At 44.3% G+C, this 13,917-nt stretch overlaps 1 long non-coding RNA gene across 1 annotated transcript; it reads left to right on the forward strand.

Moving 5' to 3' along the window:
- Window positions 1-1,984: 1,984 nt before the first annotated feature.
- LOC136304153 (uncharacterized) lies at window positions 1,985-13,487 on the forward strand. The gene is made up of 3 exons (XR_010724403.1): window positions 1,985-2,557; window positions 6,127-8,873; window positions 12,442-13,487. It is a non-coding gene; the product is annotated as an uncharacterized lncRNA (long non-coding RNA).
- Window positions 13,488-13,917: the final 430 nt, after the last annotated feature.

Genomic DNA, 13,917 nt, shown 5'->3' on the forward strand with positions numbered 1-13,917 from the left:
GGAGAGAAAACCACTCAACTTTGTTGAGGCCTCTGAAGTCAGCCAGAAAGTTTGTTCCCATCAGCTGGGAGTTTCCTGTGCCACTGCTGACTTATTAAAATATGGATATTGATCTACTATCGATACCCAACTGTGACAGACAGAAGACTCTCTAACAGTTTAGAGTTAGAAAGTATATGTTTAATGCAACGCCAGGCAGTTGTGTGCGATCACTCCCTAAAATGCACTGCCAAGTTACAAAATCTCTTTCTTTTCAAAAGTGTTGAATATCCAAAATACTAATACATATTTATAGCACTAAAACCTCCCATTCTCTGCTTCATATTATAATTAGCTAAAAAGCTATTAAGCGTGTGTAGTTTGTTCTTTGAATTGGGTCAGTGGTCCTTTATATGGGGAGGGGGCGTAAAAAAAGGAAGTAAGTGGAGTCTTCCTCATTGTAAACTTTCAACCTTTTCAATGGATATCAAGATAAATGATAACTGGTCAAACTCCTGTTTCCTTTCTCCGTGACTGTTGAATGGGTTTTAGGATGCTCGAGGATTTACAATTGTCTGTGTTCCTAAATCTATTTATCAGTTTCTTCTGTTTCTCATTATAAACACAGCTAAACAAACACAAAAATGACAAGCAATTAGTTATTTAGATCCAGGATCGTTATCCTTGATCGCAATCCTTTCATCTAACCATTAACTTCTAATTCTTTCCAGCACAGCTTATCTATCTACCTACTTTAACTAATTCTGGCAAAGCTTATCTTTAGCTAAAACATTAACTTTTCTCAAATCCTTACCTCCTTTGAAATTCATCTCTCAGCTCTCCCTTGATTTCCCCGTGGTCTGTTGCAATTCACTGGGAGATCTTTTTTCCTAGAGTTACAGAGAAATATTTCAAAGGGCTTCTAATAAACGCACATTCCTATTTTCAAGGGTGTATTTTTCTCTTGAGAGCAGAGGTGATTGCAGCATTCAGTGACTCATATTGACCCAGGGACTCTCCTAAGCAGGCAGGTCTGGCCTGCTCAGAGAAGCTGTGCCTTGAGCTCTGACCCAGTGGACAACCTTCCTCCACATTCCCCAACTCCATCCTGCCTCTCCTCGCTCACGTGGGACCTGCTTTGCTCGGAGAACTGGGTGCACTCAGGCAACGAGGGGTTTCCTTTCTTTTATTTTAGCAATCTAAAACCCCTGAGCTTCCCCATGGAAAACAGACAATCTCCTTGTAATAAATACATAGTATTAAATTCGTGGATTAAAATTGTGTGTATTAAAACTTTGCAGTGGAATGTAAAAAACCCCTGAATTCCTGGAAAGAATTCCAGGGCATCTCTTCGCATACCACAGTCTTTTCACAGTCCAAAGGTGTTACCTCGACATCTGCCAGAGAGGTAACCGGGAAACGGCCCATTAAGCATGGGCTGGCCACATCTTCACAGCTCATCAGGAGATCCCATACCAATCTGGGCAGAAACCTTCTGACAGAAGATTCGGAGACTTTTCATTCAGACGTCTTCTCAATTTCTCAGGAAACTCTTTCAGATATCCCTTGCGGACACCAGACATTTCAATGATTATGTTATGTACATGATGTCATGTTCTTCGGGTTCTTTGTTACCGTCTTGTTTTCGCCTCAGGGTAGAAAAATGGTCTAAAACACCTCCCCTGAGACCCCGAATTTGTGGGCAGTACTCCGGAGAAGCACCCTTTGCTGCTCCCGGGTTGTCCACCCAACATTCGATCGATGTTGTCCTGATTTATCGTGGCGTTTCCCGAAATTGCTTTTCAAATTTGTTAAATAAATCTTTGATTTTGGAAATTGGCTCTGATCGTTTATAACATCCTCAGGTGTGTGCCAAGCCCAAGGTGCCACCAAGGAAGTTCCCCTTTCCCAAGGCAGAACCATGCAAGGAATGTTTTAGACGCACAGGAAGTTCTAAAATAAACACAAATCCAGAGCCTGGACTCTCTCACTGTTCCCGGTGTTACTGATATGTTTGTTCATTAAATCCAGGATATGGGTGACAAGTTAAGTGATAAAGGTAGTCTCGCATAATTTGCGGTTGTAAGCAATATTTTCCAGGAAGTCAGCGATTCTGAGTCTTGAAACGCGGCAGGGGAAGAGCAGACCCCAGCAACAGAGACGCACATGCGCAGAGTACTATTCAAGGAAGTCACGCACGCCGGAAACCGGACTGTATAAGAGGAAGAACTAAAACCCTGACTGGCGCGGCAGTGGCGGGACAATGGTCCCCCTGTCGCCCAGCGCTGCATTACCTTATTGTTACGCTTGCTGTAATTAATAAAATCCTTGATTGGGACAAGCAACGGTGTCAGACTATTCCGTGCAAAATTTCCTCTATAACAATTTAGTGCCGTGACTCGGATAAGAATACGGATCCGACAGAGGGACTAGGGGAGGCGCCCCGCCTGTACAGGCGGCCTCTGGTTCTGAAGTCGGGATCTTGCTCTTACCGACGAACCCAAATTTGTAACAATAAGGTAAGGAAAACCCTATAAGCTCGGTGCACTCGAGGTCCGGACGAAGACGCAGGAGACGCGTAAGTAACTGCCCATTGTGCAGGGGAATCCGTCCGGGCTGGGTTGGGATCCTGGAATACAACGTGTGTACGTGTGAGTGAGAGGAGAACTGGCAGCCAGATTCTCCAAGTGAGTGTGGACCCTTAAGTAGTGCGTTTCCCATCGCCCGCGAGGGACTGGGCCACGAAAAAGGGGAAGTGAGTGAGTACACACACGGCTGAAAGAGGGTATTCCAGAAGATGGGACAGGGGAAAAGCAAGCCCCCTCCACCCATGAGACCCCCTTCGGTTCTTAGGGATTCACCGCTGGGGTTTATGTTAGAGAATTGGAAATATTATCCCACCACGGGGGACAAGGACAAAGTTAAGATGATACACTTTTGTGTAGAAGTCTGGGGAGGACAAATCTCCAAGGCAGTTTGGTGGCCCAGGTTTGGGTCATCAGAATTATGGGTTCAGAGATTTTTGAATCAGTGGGTACGTAGGTAGGTCCCCTTTAATCAGGAAGAGGCTGATTATGCTGCAGTATGGGTTACCCGCCCAGGGGACCAGGGAGTAGCAATATTCAATCTCTCCCAAATGGAGTTTGGGCATAAAGATAAAAAGACTGAAAAATTGCAGGAGGAGGAGGATGCTCCCCTAATACCACCCCCGTATGCACTTCCCCCATTACCACCGGCGCCTCAGATATTACCTCCTCCTACACCCCCTCCCTCCCCTGGAGATGAAGGTATCGGAGCCGCAGTCAGAAGGAGGAGAAGGGAGCAAAGAAAACATGAGTTACTCCCCTTAAGGGAAGTGCCAATAGGAGGAGCCCAGCCACAACTAGGATTTGTATCTGTCCCTTTGAACTCAAATACTGTTAAGAAATACAGTCTATTTTGAGGATTTTGTTTACTGCAGAAGAAAGGACACATGAAAAGAGACTGCAGACAGAGGATAAAGGATGAGGCGGCATTCAAAGAAGATTAGGGGGGTCAGGGGCTCTATGTATTGGGGACCCGTACGAACAAAGAGCCCTTGATAAAACTGAAACTAGGTCCCCAGTCACAGGAGGTAGAATTTTTGGTAGACTCAGGAGCTGAGAGGTCTACCCTCCAGCAAATACCCCCTGGGTGCAAATTATCTAAAGATACTGCCCATGTGGTTGGAGCAAAGGGAAAACCCTTCAAGGTAGGGATTATACAACAAGTTTTAATAGAAACAGAATCTAAATTAGGTATGGGAAATTTTCTCTTAGTCCCAGAAGCCGATTTTAATCTTTTGGGAAGGGATTTGATGGTAGAATTAGGAGTAGGTTTGGAAGTTAAAAAAGGGGAGCTGGGAATTAAAATATGTGCCCTTAGGGTTGAAGATGAACAAGAAATTAATCCCGAAGTCTGGTATACCCCTGAGACCGTGGGCAGACTAAACATCTCGCCATTTAAAGTAACCCTCAAGAACCCGGAGAACCCCGTCCAAATTAAGCAATATTCTATGTCTATAGAAGGGCGGAAGGGGTTGAAACCCGAAGTTGAGAGATTAATATCTCAGGGACTATTAGAACCATGTATGTCCCCATTTAATACCCCAATTTTACCAGTAAAGAAACCCAATGGCACTTATCGACTAGTGCACGATTTAAGAGAAATCAATAAGCGCACTATGTCCAGATTCCCAGTAGTAGCAAACCCCTATACCCTTTTGAGTAAATTGGGGCCAGAAAATTTGTGGTACAGTGTAATAGACTTAAAGGATGCTTTTTGGGCTTGCCCTTTAGACGAAAGCTGTAGAGACTATTTTGCATTTGAATGGGAAGACCCTGACACAGGGCGCAAACAACAATTGAGGTGGACCGTGCTTCCACAGGGGTTTACAGAAAGCCCTAATTTGTTTGGACAAGCCCTAGAACAGATTCTTCAAGATTTTACCCCAGACCCAGAAATTACTCTGATTCAGTATGTGGATGACCTATTGATAGCAGGAAAAATGGAAAATCAAGTCAGAAAAGAAAGCATAAAACTTTTAAATTTTCTGGGGCTTAAGGGGCTGAAGGTATCAAAATCTAAATTACAATTTGTAGAAGAAAAGGTAAAGTATTTAGGACACTACATTGAGAAGGGAGAGAAGACAATTGACCCGGAACAGGTACAGGGAATTTTATCTTTACCCCCTCCAGCAAGTAAAAAAACAGGTTAGACAATGGTTAGGACTATTGGGATATTGCCGCTTATGGATTGAAAACTACAGTAGTAAAGTTAAATTTTTATATGCCAAGCTCACCGAGTCTAATCGTATAAGCTGGGGAAAGACAGATGAAGAGCAACTCTGGGCATTAAGGAGAGAATTGGCAAATGCACCAGTTTTAAGTTTGCCAGACTTAAATCGACCATTTTATCTATTCGCCAACATAGAGAATGGGACAGCATATGGAGTATTAACCCAAGATTGGGCAGGGAAAAAGAAGCCCATAGGATACTTGTCTAAATTATTAGACCCTGTGAGTAGGGGCTGGCCCACATGTTTACAGGCCATTGTTGGATGTGCCTTAATGACAGAGGAGGCTCGAAAAATAACCTTCAATAGTACCATTAAGGTATTATCCCCCCACAATGTGAGGAGTGTTTTGCAGCAAAAAGCTGAAAAATGGATCTCTGATTCCAGATTATTAAAATATGAGGGAATCTTGCTGGAGGCCCCGAATTTAACATTAGAAACTACATCTTTACAAAACCCTGCTCAGTTTTTATTTGGGGAACCAAAACCATCAGAAGAACTGGCCCACGATTGCCTCCGAACTATTGAGGGACAGACTAAGATTAGGCCCGATTTAGAGGAGGAGGGGCTCTCAGAGGGAGAAGTAATTTTTGTGGATGGCTCATCCCGGATAGTGGATGGAAGACGTAGATCAGGGTATGCACTAGTAGCAGGGAAGGATTATGAGGTATTAGAAGCAGGACCCTTGAGTCCGTCATGGTCAGCCCAAGCATGTGAATTATACGCCATCTTGCGGGCTCTTAAAAAATTTCACTGAACTTCCCAAGGTGGGAAGATATAAGTATGTGTTAGTACTAATAGACCACCTCACCCACTTCGTAGAGGCATTTCCAACCGCAAGGGCCACTGCACACACGGTGGCCAAAGTGTTACTAGAACAAATTGTGCCCAGGTATGGAGTAGCTGAAAGTATAGACTCAGACCAAGGACCACACTTTGTATCAAAAGTTATTAAGGCCTTGTCAGAAGCCCTTGGAATAAGATGGGAAGAACATACCCCGTGGCATCCTCAAAGTTCGGGGTTAGTAGAGAGAGTTAATGGAGAATTAAAGAAACAGCTAACGAAGTTAACTTTAGAAACCAAACTTAATTGGATTAAGTGTCTCCCCTTGGCCTTGTTAAATCTCAGAACTCTGCCCCGATCTGATGTGGGGATATCTCCTTTTGAAATGCTGTATGGGATGCCGTATGATGCAGGTATGCCTCGAGACCATCCCGGAATAATAGATAAGCAAATGAAAGCATTTATAACTGAGATGATGGCCTTTAGGAAGAAGTTATGGGAAAAAGGGCAGATATTGCAGAGACCACCCTTAAATATTACTCTACATCAGGTGCAACCGGGAGACTGGGTCTTAATCCGAACTCGGAAAGAAACTACTCTCCAGCCCCATTGGGATGGTCCATATCTGGTGCTCCTCACAACAAATACAGCAGTACGAACAGCAGAGCGGGGATGGACTCACGCCAGTCGTATAAAAGGACCAGTGCCCGAGCCTAGGTGGAAGGTCATCAGCCCAGCCGGAGACTTAAAGTTGAAACTCACTCGGGGAACTGCAACAGGAAATTAAGAAAGGACATTCTTGATGAATAGAAAATATTGGTATAAAACTTTTAGGATAGAATATCAACTAGAGCTTGAAAGAGATCATAAGGGAAATATATATGCTGATTGTGTTTGTATTAAATGTAATGATTCTTATTGTAATGGGAATTGTTACCCCTTTGTATGTTACCAATGTTTAGTTTGTGAAAACAGGTGGTGGACCCATTGTCACAGAGGCAGGCCCCCGAGAGGTGTTTGCTGCCTCTGTCTAGAAATTCAGCGGGAGCTTACTGATTTGGTATTGGCTCAGAAAGTAGCTCAAGGGGAATTACAAGTAGACTCTAAAGAGTGGTGGGACATATTTGCAGAAGGCATAAATCCCGAACTATATTGTTACCATTCCAATGAACCAGTCCTTTTTGTGGCACAAATAATAGCTGGAGTGTGTCGCCGTCGGGTAAAAGAAGTAAGGTGTGACGCTCCTCAGGTTAAAGACCACAACTGGAACACCTATATCCAGAGATCCTTAAAGAAAGGGCGAAAGTCCCCTCCTGAAGAATATCCCTGCTGCCGAGAAGATGGGTCTCCCCGTGGCTCGCAGCAACCGAGTCGACGGGCGAGGCAGAGGGAGAGAAAACTGTGGAGGAAGTCGCCCTGGGATAGGTGGAACCAGGAGGTCATGGAAAATGAAATGCCCAAGGACTGGGACTAAAATCAGGGAAGAAGAAAATGAGATGGGAACAAGCCACTGTTACAATGAAAAAGCCACCTGTAGACAACTGTTACTGTCACTACTATTATTATCCCTATGGGTAAGGCAGACAAGAGGTCAAACACGCCAGCCTTTCAAATGGTCCTTGATTCGTATGAATGACTACAAAATTTTAGACTCCCTTGTGACCAGTCAGACCCCAGCCTTTAAGGCTGGGTTATGCAACATGACAAACATAGAATAGTGCGGGAGAGTTTTGAATTTAACTGGGTTTTATATGTGTCCGGCCTCAAATCCTGGAAAGAGCTACTATAATTACCCAGGGGAGTATTACTGTGGGTATTGGGGCTGTGAGACTATTGCTTCCGATTGGACTCCAGGGGGAGGTGCAGATCAATTTATTAGAGCAGGATTTGTTCCCACAGGGTGTGCAAAGCATTGGTTAGGACCATCTGGAGAAATTTCTTACTTAGGAACTTGTGAATATGTGTATATAAATGTTACAGATCCAGAGAGCCCTGACTGGGTATTAGGAAAATATTGGGGAATTAGACATTGGGAACCTGGGCGTGATAGAGGGAACCTAATAGTGATAAAGAAAGAACCCGCCCCAGCTGATACCTATGGTATGGGACCGAATAGAGTTTTAGAGGAGGATGAAGAGCTAACACCGGTTACAAATTACCCTGAGGCTACAGGCTCCCCACTAACCATATCCAGTCAGCAGAAAGCACCCTTGCATAACTGAGTCAGTACGCTCATTATCAGAAGTAGTTTTACAAAACAGACGGGGCCTGGATTTATTATTTTGGCAACAGGGAGGACTTTGTGTAGCCTTAAAAGAAGAGTGTTGCACCTATATAGATCAAACGGGAATAGTCTTTGACACCCTAGGAGAACTAAGAAAACAACTAGAAAAAAAAGGGAAAGAGAAAGAGAATCCCATCAGAGTTGGTATGAGAGTTGGTTCAATCATTCCCCATGGTTGACTACCTTACTGTCCACCATAGCTGGACCAATATTTTTACTAGTTCTTGTATTAACTTTTGGTCCCTGTATTTTTAACAAACTTATTACAATAGTAAAAGCGCGACTGGAAGCTGCCCACTTGCTGCTGGTACAAGCAAAATATGAGGACTTAGAAAATAGAAAGGGAGAAACGGGAGATGGATTGGAATGGAGCAGACAAGAGCTTAAGCGATTTAATGCACAACATAAATTAACCTAAAGACAAAGGGGGGATATTGTTACTGATATGTTTGTTCATTAAATCCAGGATGTGGGTGACAAGTTAAGTGATAAAGGTAGTCTCGCATAATTTGCGGTTGTAAGCAATATTTTCCAGGAAGTCAGCGATTCTGAGTCTTGAAACGCGGCAGGGGAAGAGCAGACCCCAGCAACAGAGACGCACATGCGCAGAGTACTATTCCAGGAAGTCACGCACGCCGGAAACCGGACTGTATAAGAGGAAGAACTAAAACCCTGACTGGCGCGGCAGTGGCGGGACAATGGTCCCCCTGTCGCCCAGCGCTGCATTACCTTATTGTTACGCTTGCTGTAATTAATAAAATCCTTGATTGGGACAAGCAACGGTGTCAGACTATTCCGTGCAAAATTTCCTCTATAACAATTTAGTGCCGTGACTCGGATAAGAATACGGATCCGACAGAGGGACTAGGGGAGGCGCCCCGCCTGTACAGGCGGCCTCTGGTTCTGAAGTCGGGATCTTGCTCTTACCGACGAACCCAAATTTGTAACAATAAGGTAAGGAAAACCCTATAAGCTCGGTGCACTCGAGGTCCGGACGAAGACGCAGGAGACGCGTAAGTAACTGCCCATTGTGCAGGGGAATCCGTCCGGGCTGGGTTGGGATCCTGGAATACAACGTGTGTACGTGTGAGTGAGAGGAGAACTGGCAGCCAGATTCTCCAAGTGAGTGCGGACCCTTAAGTAGTGCGTTTCCCATCGCCCGCGAGGGACTGGGCCACGAAAAAGGGGAAGTGAGTGAGTACACACATGGCTGAAAGAGGGTATTCCAGAAGATGGGACAGGGGAAAAGCAAGCCCCCTCCACCCATGAGACCCCCTTCGGTTCTTAGGGATTCACCGCTGGGGTTTATGTTAGAGAATTGGAAATATTATCCCACCACGGGGGACAAGGACAAAGTTAAGATGATACACTTTTGTGTAGAAGTCTGGGGAGGACAAATCTCCAAGGCAGTTTGGTGGCCCAGGTTTGGGTCATCAGAATTATGGGTTCAGAGATTTTTGAATCAGTGGGTACGTAGGTAGGTCCCCTTTAATCAGGAAGAGGCTGATTATGCTGCAGTATGGGTCACCCGCCCAGGGGACCAGGGAGTAGCAATATTCAATCTCTCCCAAATGGAGTTTGGGCATAAAGATAAAAAGACTGAAAAATTACAGGAGGAGGAGGATGCTCCCCTAATACCACCCCCGTATGCACTTCCCCCATTACCACCGGCGCCTCAGATATTACCTCCTCCTACACCCCCTCCCTCCCCTGGAGATGAAGGTATCGGAGCCGCAGTCAGAAGGAGGAGAAGGGAGCAAAGAAAACATGAGTTACTCCCCTTAAGGGAAGTGCCAATAGGAGGAGCCCAGCCACAACTAGGATTTGTATCTGTCCCTTTGAACTCAAATACTGTTAAGAAATACAGTCTATTTTGAGGATTTTGTTTACTGCAGAAGAAAGGACACATGAAAAGAGACTGCAGACAGAGGATAAAGGATGAGGCGGCATTCAAAGAAGATTAGGGGGGTCAGGGGCTCTATGTATTGGGGACCCGTACGAACAAAGAGCCCTTGATAAAACTGAAACTAGGTCCCCAGTCACAGGAGGTAGAATTTTTGGTAGACTCAGGAGCTGAGAGGTCTACCCTCCAGCAAATACCCCCTGGGTGCAAATTATCTAAAGATACTGCCCATGTGGTTGGAGCAAAGGGAAAACCCTTCAAGGTAGGGATTATACAACAAGTTTTAATAGAAACAGAATCTAAATTAGGTATGGGAAATTTTCTCTTAGTCCCAGAAGCCGATTTTAATCTTTTGGGAAGGGATTTGATGGTAGAATTAGGAATAGGTTTGGAAGTTAAAAAAGGGGAGCTGGGAATTAAAATATGTGCCCTTAGGGTTGAAGATGAACAAGAAATTAATCCCGAAGTCTGGTATACCCCTGAGACTGTGGGCAGACTAAACATCTCGCCATTTAAAGTAACCCTCAAGAACCCAGAGAACCCCGTCCAAATTAAGCAATATTCTATGTCTATAGAAGGGCGGAAGGGGTTGAAACCCGAAGTTGAGAGATTAATATCTCAGGGACTATTAGAACCGTGTATGTCCCCATTTAATACCCCAATTTTACCAGTAAAGAAACCCAATGGCACTTATCGACTAGTGCACGATTTAAGAGAAATCAATAAGCACACTGTGTCCAGATTCCCAGTAGTAGCAAACCCCTATACCCTTTTGAGTAAATTGGGGCCAGAAAATTTGTGGTACAGTGTAATAGACTTAAAGGATGCTTTTTGGGCTTGCCCTTTAGACGAAAGCTGTAGAGACTATTTTGCATTTGAATGGGAAGACCCTGACACAGGGCGCAAACAACAATTGAGGTGGACCGTGCTTCCACAGGCGTTTACAGAAAGCCCTAATTTGTTTGGACAAGCCCTAGAACAGATTCTTCAAGATTTTACCCCAGACCCAGAAATTACCCTGATTCAGTATGTGGATGACCTATTGATAGCAGGAAAAATGGAAAATCAAGTCAGAAAAGAAAGTATAAAACTTTTAAATTTTCTGGGACTTGAGGGGCTGAAGGTATCAAAGTCTAAATTACAATTTGTAGAAGATAAGGTAAAGTATTTAGGACACTACATTGAGAAGGGAGAGAAGACAATTGACCCGGAACGGGTACAGGGAATTTTATCTTTACCCCCTCCAGCAAGTAAAAAACAGGTTAGACAATGGTTAGGACTATTGGGATATTGCCGCTTATGGATTGAAAACTACAGTAGTAAAGTTAAATTTTTATATGCCAAGCTCACCGAGTCTAATCGTATAAGCTGGGGAAAGACAGATGAAGAGCAACTCTGGGCATTAAAGAGAGAATTGGCAAATGCACCAGTTTTAAGTTTGCCAGACTTAAACCGACCATTTTATCTATTCGCCAACATAGAGAATGGGACAGCATATGGAGTATTAACCCAAGATTGGGCAGGGAAAAAGAAGCCCATAGGATACTTGTCTAAATTATTAGACCCTGTGAGTAGGGGCTGGCCCACATGTTTACAGGCCATTGTTGGATGTGCCTTAATGACAGAGGAGGCTCGAAAAATAACCTTCAATAGTACCATTAAGGTATTATCCCCCCACAATGTGAGGAGTGTTTTGCAGCAAAAAGCTGAAAAATGGATCTCTGATTCCAGATTATTAAAATATGAGGGAATCTTGCTGGATGCCCCGAATTTAACATTAGAAACTACATCTTTACAAAACCCTGCTCAGTTTTTATTTGGGGAACCAAAACCATCAGAAGAACTGGCCCACGATTGCCTCCGAACTATTGAGGGACAGACTAAGATTAGGCCCGATTTAGAGGAGGAGGGGCTCTCAGAGGGAGAAGTAATTTTTGTGGATGGCTCATCCCGGATAGTGGATGGAAGACGTAGATCAGGGTATGCACTAGTAGCAGGGAAGGATTATGAGGTATTAGAAGCAGGACCCTTGAGTCCGTCATGGTCAGCCCAAGCATGTGAATTATACGCCATCTTGCGGGCTCTTAAAAAATTTCACTGAACTTCCCAAGGTGGGAAGATATAAGTATGTGTTAGTACTAATAGACCACCTCACCCACTTCGTAGAGGCATTTCCAACCGCAAGGGCCACTGCACACACGGTGGCCAAAGTGTTACTAGAACAAATTGTGCCCAGGTATGGAGTAGCTGAAAGTATAGACTCAGACCAAGGACCACACTTTGTATCAAAAGTTATTAAGGCCTTGTCAGAAGCCCTTGGAATAAGATGGGAAGAACATACCCCGTGGCATCCTCAAAGTTCGGGGTTAGTAGAGAGAGTTAATGGAGAATTAAAGAAACAGCTAACGAAGTTAACTTTAGAAACCAAACTTAATTGGATTAAGTGTCTCCCCTTGGCCTTGTTAAATCTCAGAACTCTGCCCCGATCTGATGTGGGGATATCTCCTTTTGAAATGCTGTATGGGATGCCGTATGATGCAGGTATGCCTCGAGACCATCCCGGAATAATAGATAAGCAAATGAAAGCATTTATAACTGAGATGATGGCCTTTAGGAAGAAGTTATGGGAAAAAGGGCAGATATTGCAGAGACCACCCTTAAATATTACTCTACATCAGGTGCAACCGGGAGACTGGGTCTTAATCCGAACTCGGAAAGAAACTACTCTCCAGCCCCATTGGGATGGTCCATATCTGGTGCTCCTCACAACAAATACAGCAGTACGAACAGCAGAGCGGGGATGGACTCACGCCAGTCGTATAAAAGGACCAGTGCCCGAGCCTAGGTGGAAGGTCATCAGCCCAGCCGGAGACTTAAAGTTGAAACTCACTCGGGGAACTGCAACAGGAAATTAAGAAAGGACATTCTTGATGAATAGAAAATATTGGTATAAAACTTTTAGGATAGAATATCAACTAGAGCTTGAAAGAGATCATAAGGGAAATATATATGCTGATTGTGTTTGTATTAAATGTAATGATTCTTATTGTAATGGGAATTGTTACCCCTTTGTATGTTACCAATGTTTAGTTTGTGAAAACAGGTGGTGGACCCATTGTCACAGAGGCAGGCCCCCGAGAGGTGTTTGCTGCCTCTGTCTAGAAATTCAGCGGGAGCTTACTGATTTGGTATTGGCTCAGAAAGTAGCTCAAGGGGAATTACAAGTAGACTCTAAAGAGTGGTGGGACATATTTGCAGAAGGCATAAATCCCGAACTATATTGTTACCATTCCAACGAACCAGTCCTTTTTGTGGCACAAATAATAGCTGGAGTGTGTCGCCGTCGGGTAAAAGAAGTAAGGTGTGACGCTCCTCAGGTTAAAGACCACAACTGGAACACCTATATCCAGAGATCCTTAAAGAAAGGGCGAAAGTCCCCTCCTGAAGAATATCCCTGCTGCCGAGAAGATGGGTCTCCCCGTGGCTCGCAGCAACCGAGTCGACGGGCGAGGCAGAGGGAGAGAAAACTGTGGAGGAAGTCGCCCTGGGATAGGTGGAACCAGGAGGTCATGGAAAATGAAATGCCCAAGGACTGGGACTAAAATCAGGGAAGAAGAAAATGAGATGGGAACAAGCCACTGTTACAATGAAAAAGCCACCTGTAGACAACTGTTACTGTCACTACTATTATTATCCCTATGGGTAAGGCAGACAAGAGGTCAAACACGCCAGCCTTTCAAATGGTCCTTGATTCGTATGAATGACTACAAAATTTTAGACTCCCTTGTGACCAGTCAGACCCCAGCCTTTAAGGCTGGGTTATGCAACATGACAAACATAGAATAGTGCGGGAGAGTTTTGAATTTAACTGGGTTTTATATGTGTCCGGCCTCAAATCCTGGAAAGAGCTACTATAATTACCCAGGGGAGTATTACTGTGGGTATTGGGGCTGTGAGACTATTGCTTCCGATTGGACTCCAGGGGGAGGTGCAGATCAATTTATTAGAGCAGGATTTGTTCCCACAGGGTGTGCAAAGCATAGATTAGGACCATCTGGAGAAATTTCCTACTTAGGAACCTGTAAATATGTGTATATAAATGTTATAGATCCAGAGAGCCCTGACTGGTTATTAGGAAAATATTGGGGAATTAG

This window comes from Chamaea fasciata, unplaced genomic scaffold (genome assembly GCF_029207755.1).
Source record: "Chamaea fasciata isolate MVZ Bird 193981 ecotype frontalis unplaced genomic scaffold, bChaFas1.0.hap1 SCAF_53, whole genome shotgun sequence".
Classification (NCBI taxonomy): Eukaryota; Metazoa; Chordata; class Aves; order Passeriformes; family Sylviidae; genus Chamaea; species Chamaea fasciata.